At 46.5% G+C, this 13,688-nt stretch overlaps 1 protein-coding gene across 1 annotated transcript in view; it reads right to left on the reverse strand.

The window, feature by feature from the left end:
• The window catches only part of myadma (myeloid associated differentiation marker a), a 23,258-nt gene extending 12,912 nt beyond the window's left edge, over nucleotides 1-10,346 (reverse strand). Inside the window, exon 1 of the mRNA XM_088916403.1 lies at nucleotides 10,273-10,346. The gene's annotated coding sequence lies outside the window, so the exon portion shown is untranslated. The remainder of the gene's footprint in view (nucleotides 1-10,272) is intronic.
• Nucleotides 10,347-13,688: the final 3,342 nt, after the last annotated feature.

Below are 13,688 nucleotides of genomic sequence, written 5' to 3' on the forward strand. Positions count from 1 at the left end.
AAGGCTTCGGTTCAGGCGTTTTGTGAGGAGTCATATTCTAAGGGGGGCAGATCGGCTGCCTCCTGCCCCCTGGGGAACAATAAGATGCCTTCTCTCTCAGATCGTCCCCCCCCAGAACGAGATGCCTCATAAGATCCCTGCCCTCGTCAGCCCACGTCAGATCAAGACGCTGGTTGTTTCTGGGGTGCACAATGATCTGATCACCAATTGTGTTCAGCCTTTCTGTCTGCAGCACTTTTGGAAACCCCGAGCACAATCGACTTGGGATTTTGTCCGACGTGGAGAAGGATACTGAAAGCACACTCCTCCTCCTCTCTTGTCTACCAAAGCAAGCCGCAAGACAGCCGAGCGCCCACTCAGCACACCTCACTAGAATACCTTGTGTGGAGCTGCGAGTGGGCAGCAGGGACATACCCTACCCCTAATGCCCATGCCAGTCGCAGTCGTGCCACCTCCAGCTGGGTGCCGCCCACAAAATGAGCCAGCCAGCGAGAGTTTCAGACCCTGGACTCGGTTGGCTGTAGGCAATCTAGGCTCATCCCGCGCTACAGATAGAGAGCGATACAAAAGCCACTCTTCTGCAAGAACACCATGCTAAAACCATGCATGGTAATGTCTTCTCCTGTAGATACAAAATACATAATCTTCTCCTGGAGATTTTTACACAAAGCGACCCATCTTGCACTGTTTCACCACGCTGTGCTATACTGGTCATTGATAAGATCATAGTTTGCCCACGCTGATAACTGTAAGATAACCACACTTCCACTACACTGGTGTGAAAAAGTGTTTGCCCTTTTTTCACACAGGGCCATGTAGGTTTGGATTTTTTTTCCCCTTAATAATACAAACCTTCATTTAAAAACTGCATTTTGTGTTTACTTGTGTTATCTTTGTCTAATATTTCAATTTGTTTGATGATCTGAAACATTTCAGTGTGACAAACATGCAAAAAAATAAGAAATCAGGAAGGGGGCGAACACTTTTCCACACCACTGTACATGGCATGAGTGTAGTTCTCTGCAGCAGAAGTCAAGGGGAAAGGAGAAAACCATGAGGATTTATCCGTATTCGAACCACTTTTTCCATTTCAGAGTCGCGGGGGGAGTACCTAATTTATTACAGAGGTGGAAAAAAATGCAATTTAGCATACTGGCGTTATCCTGCAGTATTTTCAGATGTTATTCTACCGTCTATATGATTCTGACATATTGTTATCAGATGTTAAGACTCTTAATCTCAGCCTTACTCTCTACAAGTATTTTCTGTTCACTTTACAATATGCATCTTTATATAACAAGTCTGTTTTTTTTAACCTGCACAGCACCTTGGATGAGAATATATTCGGCTGCAAAGAACAGCAGAAACAAAAGAAATCTCCCAAAACTAAATTCCGTTCCCTTAATCGCGCCAAACACAAGCGACGCAATTTCAAGACCTGCAAGCTTCAAGAAGAAACAGGAAGCTCTTAAATGTTCAGGAAGCTAAATATGTAACAAGGCAAGGTTACGATTAGGAAAAAACACAGGCCGGTTTCCCCAGCAGGGGCATCAGCCCTTAACTAAACACCACCACATACATAAGTGTCACTCCAATAGTAAGGCTAGAAACTGAATTCCGCACGCGTCTTAACCGTCTTTTAAATCACTAAAGGGTACAGCTACGACTAGCCGATACTAACAGTAAGCATGCGTATAAACAGTTATAGTACAAATTACAAATGACAAGATTCAACTAAAATCATCCTTACACTCAGTCACTGCTCTATAAAACGTTGTTTTTTGCTCTTTGGGGTTCTAATTAAGACTCGATCACTGGCATTTTCAGTACTGATTCAGAAATGAAGAAACAGAAACATATCTCTAAAGAGGAACAGTTTGTACATTTGACCTCTGGTCTGTACATTTTTTAGTTGATATTTATTTGCTCCCCCGAGACGGAAAGAGAGTTGCGAGAGAGTGCTGATTTTTTTTTTTCATGACATACGCGTCCTTCACCGCCACAAGCACTGCCACTCCACACGGCCTGAAAGACATGAACTGAAAGAAAAACCTTCACCACACTGCGAAGGCACCACCAAAATGTGGCTTCCCCGCGGCTGGTAACAAGCGAAACGCGAAGCTTTTCCAAAGTGACGCCCGCCTCACGCGATGCGATAATCTGCGAACGGCCTCGCCGTGCGAATCCGCCATCCGCGCTCCAGTTCGGCTTGTATGCAGCAAAGAGGCGGCTGGGGACATTTTGAGGGCTGTTTTTCCAATCACAGTAAACTCGCTGCTCACCTCCGCCCCTCACTGCTGAGCTTCCTATTTCTCACAGACAAGGGATTCCCAGGCCTGTCGATCGAAGGGTCAAGGAACAGTCTGCTCAACAGACGTTCGTCACAATCAGGGAAGAAGTGAGAAAGCAACCTGGAGGAACCAAAAGCGAGGGCAGAGAGCTCGAACGCAGTTCCCTTAATCCAGAGAGTCAGGGAAGTGACAAGTCCAAAAGCACAGTTAAGCCACAGTCCCACGTGAAGCCACACTCCCAGCGAGCATGCAGGTTTTCTTTCCAACATTAGTGTTTCTATCATTTTCACTGCAGACTTCCCACATTGGTCCTCAAGGTCTTCTCAACAACACAAGCATTTCGCGCACAAAGCGGGTAACGCATTTTGTATGGAAAGTGCACAACCTGCAGTCGGAGTGAATCTCCTGACTAGGTTCTGTGGGGCTCTCCAGTGGCTCACAGCTCCAGTGGCCAGGTTTCATTTCCAGTGGGGAGTGTCTGCAAGTATACAGTTTGTGTGCTCTCTCTGCTTTTGCATAGAGCTGGACAGATCTCAACCTTGCTCTCAACAAGCTTTTCTTACACTTTACAATATGCGTTTTTATATTACAAGCCTTTTTTGAACCTGTAATGCACTTTGGATGGGAATATCAGGTGCAGCAATGAACAGCTGAAACAAAGTAAATCTTCCAAAACGAAATTCCATTAAGTTAATCACACCAAAGATAAGAAGATAAGTGACTCAGTTTAAGCGGTTCCAGTTTTTTCCTCCACCTCCCAGAGATGTGCACGCTAGGTTCTTCCCACTGAGGAAGGCAACTGGTGTCCCCATGTCACAGTCTAACCATGAGCGGGGCTGCACAGACAGAAATATCTCTACATCTCCAACATCACTTTATCTTATCTGTACAACAAACATTGCTTTCTGAAGGCTCACAGTCAACTGCTCACTCTCACTAACAGAGATGGATGGATGGAGTCCTGAAGATTACCCATTCATGGGAGAAAGACACTAGAGCAATGTAATGAAACTCTGATCTCTTAGGTGGTGCAAAACCCTTAATATCATCTGGCTCGAAACTCACTACACTCTTTTGGCTTGAGTGGATATTAGAAATATCTGGAGCTGCCAGTTCAAAACAAGGACACAACAGCAAAACAACACAGTCAAAGCATAGCTAGTTAGCACTGATGAGCCCCATCTCATAAGTCGCACTAGTCAGACAACGCTGAATTCCACTATGCCAAAAGGCCAGGCCTCCTCTAGCAGAACAATTCTGGGCTACTGGGAATTACACAGCCATAACAGAACCAAACAACCTCTGTGATTTCATTTATATATAGAGATAATTACAATACTAAGTGCTATCAAAAAATATCTCTGGCTTCATAAAAAAATTCCATAGAAATGTCTCTATAATGTAGAGCTATATTAGAAAATGCATCAAAAACAGAACAGGATTTTGCTGGGTGAGCTGGAGTTTACATTCCCTGGACAATTTGAGCAGCAACAAACTAAAACTGTGGTGTCCTAAAATAAGAACAGAGGCTGTTTTGTGACAGAGAATGTCTCTCTGCAGTCAGCCAAGGCTGATCCGATCTCAGTGAACCTTCTCTCGGTTCCTCTGCCCTTCCAGTGGGTCACAGGCAGCACAGTGCTTCTCGCAAATTTAATTTACCTTAATGTTGTTATGGCATAACGAATCTCTTTGCTTTAGCTGCTAGCAAGAGGAGAGGGAGAGATGGAGGCGTGGGGGGGGGCTTCTAGGCCAGTAATGATTGAACCATCACGGGAAAAAAAATCTACAGAACAGGCTGGGAAAATGAGGAAGAAAACAAACTTGCAGGGAGATTTTCACCATTCAGCTCTCTCCCTTGCTACAGATTTCACCTTGGTTGGGTAAAACTAGCGTGGAGGAGGAGCAGTCAATTGAATGCTGGAATTATTTGGGAAGGGGGGTGATTGGATTTGGATGTGGGTTTCATTCTTACATTATTAGAAGGTCGTTGGCCATTCAACTAGAGCATCAGACTCAAAACACAGGAATAAAGTAGCTGTTGCTAAACTAAGAATGTAAGAAAGGTTACAGAAGGGCCGTTCAGCTTGTTCGGTAGGAAGGAACTGGTAGATTGCTGGTCATGGTATTGGAAAGGGGAAAAAAGAGTCCAGAGAGTTAATAGAATGCTCTCCATTAAGCTAGAGCTCAGAAGAGTGAGCTTTTCTTATCCGTTTCTTGCACTAGTTTTACCTGCGTTAACTCAGTGTGAAAATAAAGGTGAAAACCTACATGGATCACGTCCTGTGCCGGAGTGCGTAATGGGCAGAGATCCTTTTTGGCCCTTTCTCCTGCAGCAACAATCTCTGGCACCCTTAAGGAGATGGATTTGGCGGGTTCACGAGCTCTCCCCAAAACAGGGGGCGCTCGGAGCCTGATCCGGTCTCGACTGGGTCGGGCCAATCCTTTTTCAGAAGGCCTGCGGTTCTCACGGGGATCGCTGCACAGGGTTTGTGCTCAGTTCAGGGCATCAGATGTGTGCGTATTGGATCAAACCGCCACACTCTGGTCAAGGGTCAGAGTGGACTCAACGTCAGGAGGCCTCCAGCGCCAGCGATTCCCAGCAGGCCCTGCTGAACTTGCCAAGATCCACAAACACAACTAGGTGTTGACAGCACACCTCCCTCACTCGGCTGCACTTAGCTCCCACCTCTGCCTGGGCAAGATCCAGACGTGCTGCTTTGTTGCAAAAGGAAAATACTGCCAAGGCTTTCTTTTTCCGTTCTGGAAGACGACAGACGGCACAGGCCGAGCCTGTTGAAACGCTTTCGAGCCCCAGGTCGAGCGGTTGCGAAGAAGGTATGGGAGGAGGCTCTAACGCCCCTGCCCCAGTAACGCTAAATGGCGACGGCTTTGTGTTGACTTTCTCCTTTCTCCAAAGCGCACCACAGCACCACATTGACTGGGACTGTATAAATGCCAATGAGGATGATGATGACGGAAAGCAGACGCAGACGCTGACGCTGCAGGTGACAGATTACAGCTCGGCGAGCCAGGCAGCGTCCGTGTGTTCACCAATCTGACAGCCTGCGTGGTTTCATAAAAAAAAAACCCGACACCAAAAGCAGAAGGGCGCTGATTTGTTTGTTTGGCCTCTCCAAACATCTGGAGTTTGTTTTTGATTTTTTTTTTTTAAGGCCTGCTGCGTTTTGGAGTCCGTGCCTCTCCTTCCTTCGCTAAGTACCTCAGGAATCGCTTATCGCCGAGTTTACAGAGCTGAGACGACACCAGAAAAGAGCCAGGGTGCCGAGCCCCCTCCTGAAGAGACCTTAGCATGCCCTGACTCACACACGTTTGAATTCCTGAACCTCCCATGCAACTCTCCTCTTATTCCCCTTCATATCCTCTCCACTGTCAATCCTCAAGGATTGCTTCTACGCAGATGCCATTCAGCTCATAGACGTCATTTTTCCTTGTTTCTGAGAGTCTGTTTCTCACTATTCATTACCATCCTTGTCAGGAAATGCGTTTGTATGGTCTCTGTGGCATGGTAATGGTAATGTAATCTCCTTCTACAAATGCATGCCAGGAGCCTGTAGTGTATTATGTAGGGCCAGTTAAGTCAAGATGATACCTGTGTTCTGTCAAAGTCAAAAATGTCATTAAACATGAAAGCACAGCAATTATTAAATGACTGACTGGGGGGAAAAAAATGTAAAATTCAGATTGTTTTGGAATGAAATCAGAATGCTGGAACCGCAGAGCAAAGATGGGTTAAGGACACGCGATCAGCCGGTTTTTATGCTGTGCTAAAAGCAAGACTATAAGCGTCTTGAACTGTGTTTAAACTGACTGCTGCTCTGTGGCGGCTCTCGTGGATCTCGACTCCGCTTCCAAACACACAGGCCTGTTCGTCAGCGCGGGACTTTTTCAGCAAACAAGAAGTTGCCTCCCTTTCTCCATCCTGCTTTTGCATTAGTTTTAATTTAGTCCTACGAGCGTGTGTGTGTGTGTGCACGCGCTGTAGGTAGCAAAAACCATACTCACACACGCACACCCTGATAGCTGAAAGTTACACAGGAAGATCGAGCAGGCCGGAAGACTGCACACAAGGTGGAATAGCTCAGTGGTTTGCTTTGACCGTACAAGGCCTGGTGATCCCCCCCCTCCCCTCCTCTTCAACAAAACACACAAGCAGAGGGGGGGAGGTTGGGTTTGGGGCTAATGGATATGCTGGCGTATGCTGCATGAATCTCCCCTCCCCCTGTGTGCTGTCTCACTGCAGAGGAATCTCCTGTATGTAGAGACTGACACACAGCACCGTCACAGCCCCTCCCAAGGAAAAGGTCCAGGCGAGGGGTGGAGCTGACGATCAGGAAGACACACCCGAGACACACCAGGCTCACTCTTCATGATGGACAAATGCCCCGAGCTTGTTCACTGTCAGGGGCTTCAGCAGGTGGCAGAATCCCAATGTTGCTACTGATCCTTAAGATACACATCCTGAGTTTTACACACAGAGGAAACTTCAGCTGGATGCCGTGAAATCAGTTCCTGTTTCTTATGAAAGGGCAATTAATTCTATGTTACACAGTTCCAGGTAACCACCCACTAATCAGGCTAGAACGTCCATCCATTTCCTAACTGCCACAGGCAATCCCTGCAAGCAACAGACTCAAGGCAGGGTACGCCCTGGACAGGACGCCAGTCTATCACAGGACAAACACAGAAATACACTCACACCAGGGCCAGTTTTCCCAGAAGAGAAAAAAACCTGCCAGTACAGTATGTCTTTGGACTGTGGGAGGTAACCGGAGCAGCTAGAGAAAACAAACACAAACATGGAGAGAACGCACAAATGCAGATAGCACCCCAAGTGAGAGACTGAACCCAAGACCACAGCGCTGTGCCACCCCTGCTAGAGCATACTGCAATATAGAGCATATAGCTTAATCTTTTTATTAGGAGGCAACTAATACTCTTAGTTCCAAACAATGTTCTCTCTAAACTGTGCGCGTGTGCGAGCGCACACAGATTATGAAATCAGTGCACATAGGAAACTGAACTGCGCACAAAAAATTAAATTCCCCCCAAAATATGATAATAATAAAACACACACAGTCATCAACTGAGAAATGCTAAACTGACCACATGAGACTGGCTGTAAGAGGCCCGACTTGGCTGTGTGCAGTATTACTGCTACTCGATCATCTGTATCTACAGTATGCTCTCATAGTCTCGTACCTCACGGCTCCTGCTCGCTCAGCACTCAGTCTCTCTGACTGGGCTCGTTGAATGACTGGTCTTTTGGATCTCTATGCTTCTATGAGAATGACTATATTGACGAAAAATAATTTCAGGTTCACAATTTTACACTCAATTTGGTGCGCACACGTTTTCGTCACTGGGGAGATAATTTGCACACACAGGCCATTAAAAATTAGAGGGAACATTGGTTCCAGTACTCATTACTGTATTTCACACCCTCTGAGGACATATAAGTCCAGGTGTATAAACCAGAAAAGTTATAGAAGGTTATTTATTTGTTAATACTGTGATCAGAAAACTGCACTAACACTTCATATTTCATCTATCAGAGTCTGTCAGTGACAGTGTGGATTTTTAAATCCCATTTCATTCCTTTTAAGGGAAGTGGCCAGAATGAAGGTTTGCCAGATTTTCTGGTCTATTCCTTGGTGCAGGGTGTCTCCTTGTTTCCTGTCAGGAGCTGGGTGACCTCTGGTCTGTCTACATTAAAAGTTTAAAATACTGTAAATGCTAAATTATTGTAAAATCAAGCCGCAATATAACTGCATCACAACGCGAAGGACGCCTCATCAGTCATGACAAATCCATTTTCAAAAAGTTAACATTATGAAGATAACTCAAATATTAAGGACAGAAAGGACTCGAGTTAGTCTGCATACATGAAGAGATTGCTCTTCTGTCAGAATGAGAAATCCCCACGTCTCAGGGAACATACACTCTCTGCCACTCTGCGTGGGTGGAGACAGCTCCTGAAGTCTTGCAAAATCTAACCGGGCTGCAGACCACAGCCAGAGACTTTTATAGCAGGGATCCCAGCTGGCCTTACTCATACAGTCAGGGCCAAGGGCCAAAAAAAAAACTTTTTTTAAGTACAGGCTTTTTTTTTTCAAAAAAAAAAGTGCTGCCCACGACCTGCGTATTTGCAATCAAACAATCTACGCCAAGGTTTCACCGGAGGTGAAAGGCGGTGAGTGAGGGCTGGGGGGGGAGTTTCAGGGTGGTGAGAGAGCGTTTTTCCTCTTGCACTATTACAGACCGCGCAGCGCTTCAGAGTTCTGAAGAAATGGCCCCGTATCGGGTCCTGTGGTTTCAGAAGAAACAGCTCTAATATTCAAGGAGTGTGAAACAAGTTGATGTCGGTCCCATTTTTTATTTTCAGTTTTTTTTTTTAGAGGAGCACGGGTACAGAGGAAAGTTGCAACGCGGCGCGTAACAGTTTGTGAGCCGAGAGCATGTTAGCCGGTCATTGTAAGACGTTTATGGGTTTCGGAGGGGCAAAAAATGCTATCACCGAGGTCGTGGCAAACTTTTTAAACATCACCTCTAGTTTCAAACTGTCATGACATTAACGTTAACATTCTCGCAAGCAAATGCACAATGTGTTGGTCGCCAGGTGTGACGCCAGCGAACCGAGTTACGGCTCGGGCAGTTAACTGAAACCCTGAAGGTCTGGGAGGGGGCGTGTATCTGCTTTTCGTTCTAAATCGGCTCTGAAGAACCAACCGAAATTAGCTAATTATTGGCTTAATAAGACCACTTTAACAAGTTATCCTTGTACTTTAAAGAGACCTAGAAATACTGCACCCTCCGCCCATCTTTACCATCCCATCTTTCGTCTGGACTGACCCCACAGATGTGCAAACTGCGGCTTCGCATATCACTCGACCTTTCACCTCCACCGCGGCACCTTTCTCCCTGTAGCTGTTCCCCGTTCATCATCTATTAATCATTTACAGGACAGCTAATTTCACGAATTTATGAGGAAATGGACACTGACAGAGGTTAATAAGGAACTCGTACAGCTCCCAACACTTCGAGTGGAAGGAGGGAGGAGGCTGGAGAGAGAAGTGGTCAGCGCTTTGGACAAAAAATTGGGAGGTTACGGGTTCGAATCCTGAATGAGGCCCTGCTCCCGAGACACTCTACTCACCTCGTTTCACCAAAACACAGAAGACTGTAGGAAGCAGTACAAGCTGCTTCGAGTTAAAGCACCAAACAACTCAAAATATTAAAATGAAATTCAAGTGCCGTGTCAGAAGTTCCCGTGGCGCGCAGTTTTCCATCGCCCTAAAACTGAACTCGAGACGCAATCGCAAGCGGACTTGTTGCTATACGGCAACAAGGACGCCAGCGAAGGATACATTTTCCTTCCATTAAAGACAGAAAACGAAATCCCCTCCGGCTACGCGCGCACAGCGGGCTCCAGACACTGTCTTGAAGCGCCGCGCCCCTCTGCCTGTAGTTAAAAGGAGGATACCGGCTGAGTGATGCGACATTCCGTTGTTGCTACAAATAGCATCGTCGATGGACCATAACATTGCACTAAAGTTTACATAACCCCCCTCCCACACCCAACTGCCGCCACAATGCGGCGCAGAAACCCTCGTTTTGTCTCTTCCCTCAGCTCACTGGCGAACTCTGTGGGGTTGAACACACAAACCTCACAGCTTATTATATCCGCCTGAGATAAGCGGGTAGCATCGCTAAAAACGTCAGCTCTCGGACTGGGCAAGGAGTTTTTTTAGCTGGAAACTTTATTATACACCCCAACCCCCTTAAATAAGGCGCGTTATTTTATATCGCTTCACCCAGACACATATTTCTGCCAAAAATGACATCACCTTACAATAACGCCGGGACTGACCGGTTACTGTAGCGGAGCTCAGCAGCACTTTTGCAGGATGGCTGACCTAGGCGGCGCGGCTCGAAAATGGCTGTAAAAGTCCTTTCACCTTACCGTGGTCCCTTGTCTGTGCCGAGCTCGTCTATATCCCCTCTCCTGTCTCTCTCAGCTTGCACAGGGCGAATGCCACTGCGTCTCCTGTCTGCAAGCCTTTCTACTACCGACACCGCTGAGAGAGGACCCCGCCCATTGAGCTAACCTCCTCGAAAACCGCTCAGCGGGGACCCCGCCCATTGAGACAAATTAGGAATAAGCTTCGAGTTTTATTTATTCTTCTTCCACCACTCCTGGGCTTTGTTTCCAACCCCCTTTGATTACTGTGGAGATCCATTCCTGCGACGGCGTTGCGAGACTCCTTCACCGTTTTCTGCGAGCAAAACATTTTATTTTCGTATCACGCTTGATTTGAATCCTTTTTGGTCTGTTCTCCTTGAACATCTCCCTTCCCCCTGAACACATAACATGCGGGACTTATAAATATTTAAACCCGATTTTATCACAGCAAGGCACGTCGTTAACATGTGACAGTAGGCATAAAGCGCAACAAATGGTGGTTGCAAGTTTTCATTAGTTGCATCTGAAGGCCGCTCGTTATATATAACGCAGGCGTATATACAAGTATTTTTAATGTCTATCTTTTTTTTGGACGGGGATGTGTTGGGGAGGGAGGTACCGTCCAGCAAAAGAGCGATTCCCAAATCGCTAGGAATGTGTGTATTACAGAATACCTCCTCACCCCCCTATCTGGGAAATCCTCCGCCTGGCCAAGTAATACTACACTCGACCATAGAAGGGCGGGGTCGTGCCTTTTCTAATAGTAAAGCCTGAGCTCTTATTCTTCGGTCTGTAGTAGCTTCTCGTCTTTGCCAACCTTTATTTAAAGACCATTTGCGATTTATTTTCTTCATAGTCACCCCTTGCAACGTTGCACAAGCGTGCGGTTTGACCCAGAAGGTAAAGCCGAGATCTGCCCCTAGTGGAGTCAGTGTGGCGCGTACAGTACACGCAGAGACGGTCGTCTCCTTTTCACCAGGCTTTCCTCTGCGGAGCGCGGTTTGGTTTTCAAAACGGAAAACCTTTTTGTCTTTGCTGCTGAAAAAAAAGTAAAGAACCCTGGAGGCTGTCATCCCCCGTACGTTTGTAGTTTTCAAGAGTTTCAACGAAATGTCTTTTTTACGACCAGCGCTTTGGCAAAGTTAACAACAAGCAGGCGCTAGTTTATTTATTTACTGGGCTTTTGCAGTGCCGCGCCGCAAGACTTTTTATAAAGGGAGTCGCCCGAAAAGATTTAAAAATATCTCGAAAAAGCTGGGCCTAAGTTTGGTTTCGTTCCCCCAGCTCCACGGCCGATTCTGTTATTTGGCGCTGCTATTTGCCAGCGTTGCCGGGGCAACTCGAGTGTGTTTATCATCCAAGCACGAAAAAAAGTCACCGGTGACTCACGAGGTTTTCCGGCCAGAGTTTTAAAATAAGATTAACGCGAATTTCAGCGTGCTCTGTGCATGACTTCAGGACATCCCCTCCAAGCCAGATGTGAGACAGGATCTGTGTGATTATGGAAAGGGTGCCCCATTCTCCGAATCAAAAGCCAAGTGGCGCCCCCAAATGCTGTACAAAAAACGCAGGTGATGCGGCAAAAAAAAGAAAAATCCACGGAAGGCAACACAAGATAGCGACAAGAGCCGCAGGAAAAATATCCGTTATACCACCCTTCGCAACTAAGTACTACAGAGTGCTTTACAGAAATTAGTGCTACAGGGCAAACCTAAGATTCATATTAATAAACCTAAGATTAATATGGAACTAAACACAGTGACGTTTTCTAAACAGCCCCTTCCCTAAAAATACCCCCCACCCCCTATTCCCCAGTTTAACACGTGTGCCTGGAAGATAACTAACACGCTAATAATTAATTCAACAGATCAATAAATACAACTGAGAGGGGTTCTTCAAATATCTGTGTCTGCGATTAAAAGAAACAGCGGTTTTGCTCAGCAGGGCTGTGGTTCAGTGGTTATTATAGCTGCCTGGCAGCGGTGGAGCCCTGGGTTCAATTTCCAGACCTGGGGTGCTATCTATGTGAAGTGACCCTGTGACCCTGAATTGGATAAAGCGTTAGAGACTGGATGGATGAAGTACTACAGAGTCACAGGGCCTTCTGTTTTTTAATCTGTCTGAGCTTCTTCTTGACTTAATTGTTCTTAATTAACGGTTGTCAGATGGTCTTTAGTCTTTGAGGAGTTTAAACTTTACACTGGACAACGTACGGAGATTTCTAGAGTTTCATCGTGGGCTGTAATTCTCCAGGACCAGGAGAGAGGAGCGCCGTCCTAAATTTTCTTAAATTAAATCGTCCGAAGTTGCTGCTGCTGCTGCTGACGTTGTCGTCATTCAGTCGCTTGACTGGCGGAACTGCAGTGCGGCCAAAGGTCAGGGCGCAGCACAAATCGTGTAGCGCACGACTCGCACCTACAAACCAAATTAAAGAAAAAAGGACTAAAGCTTCGTTTCAGCCCAGTCTTGAACAGCGACCGCAGTGTTGGCGAGACACGCCTTTTATTTGCAAACTCGGTTTCATTTTGGAGCCCTCACTGCACGCTCGCACAGGATGTTTCACAAGACATTTCAAGAGTGACTTGCTCTTTAGAAAATCCACCAGTGCCACATGTCATCAGGAAACGTAACTATAGCTTCATATGGCATTGCAAAAATAAGCTATTTTTTCACTGGAGAGCGAATTTCCCCTCCTTCAATGTCATTTTGCACTCCTTATTAAGTTGCGCTTCATATCTCGTTTCTGTCTCCCTGAATTGACACAGGCTGGATCTCTCACCACAGATTGTGGGTGACATTGTTGCTTCGTGTACACAATTTACACAGGAGACAACTTCAGCGCCCGAAGCAGCAATTGAACCCAGAGATATCAGAGATGTTTCTACTGCCTGTACTTAAATCTAACCGTGCTAGTTCCTAGGACGAGACCTCAGTTTTCAGCGTAGGCTTTAATCAGTTGCTAATAATAATAAGAATTGCTTACACTTATGTAGCGCTTTTCTGGACACTCCACTCAAAGCGCTTTACAGGTAATGGGGACTCCCCTCCACCACCACCAGTGTGCAGCATCCACCTGGATGTTGTGAAGGCAGCCATAGTGCGCCAGAACACTCACCACACACCAGCTCTCAGTGGGAAGGAGAACAGAGTTATGAAGCCAATTCATAGATGGGGATTATTAGGAGGCCATGATTGGTAAGGGCCAATGGGAAATTTGGCCAGGTCGCCGGAGTTACACCCCTACTCTTTTCGAGAAACACCCCGGGATTTTTTATCCGAAGGACGGCACCTTTTTACAGTATAGTGTCCCCGTCACTATACCGGGGCGCCCCCTGCTGGCCCCACTAACACTTCCAGCAGCAACCTTAGTTTCCCAGGAGTCTCCCATCCAGGTACTGACCAGGCTCACACCCGCT

This window comes from Atractosteus spatula, chromosome 5 (assembly GCF_055471065.1).
Source record: "Atractosteus spatula isolate fAtrSpa1 chromosome 5, fAtrSpa1.hap1, whole genome shotgun sequence".
Classification (NCBI taxonomy): domain Eukaryota; kingdom Metazoa; phylum Chordata; class Actinopteri; order Semionotiformes; family Lepisosteidae; genus Atractosteus; species Atractosteus spatula.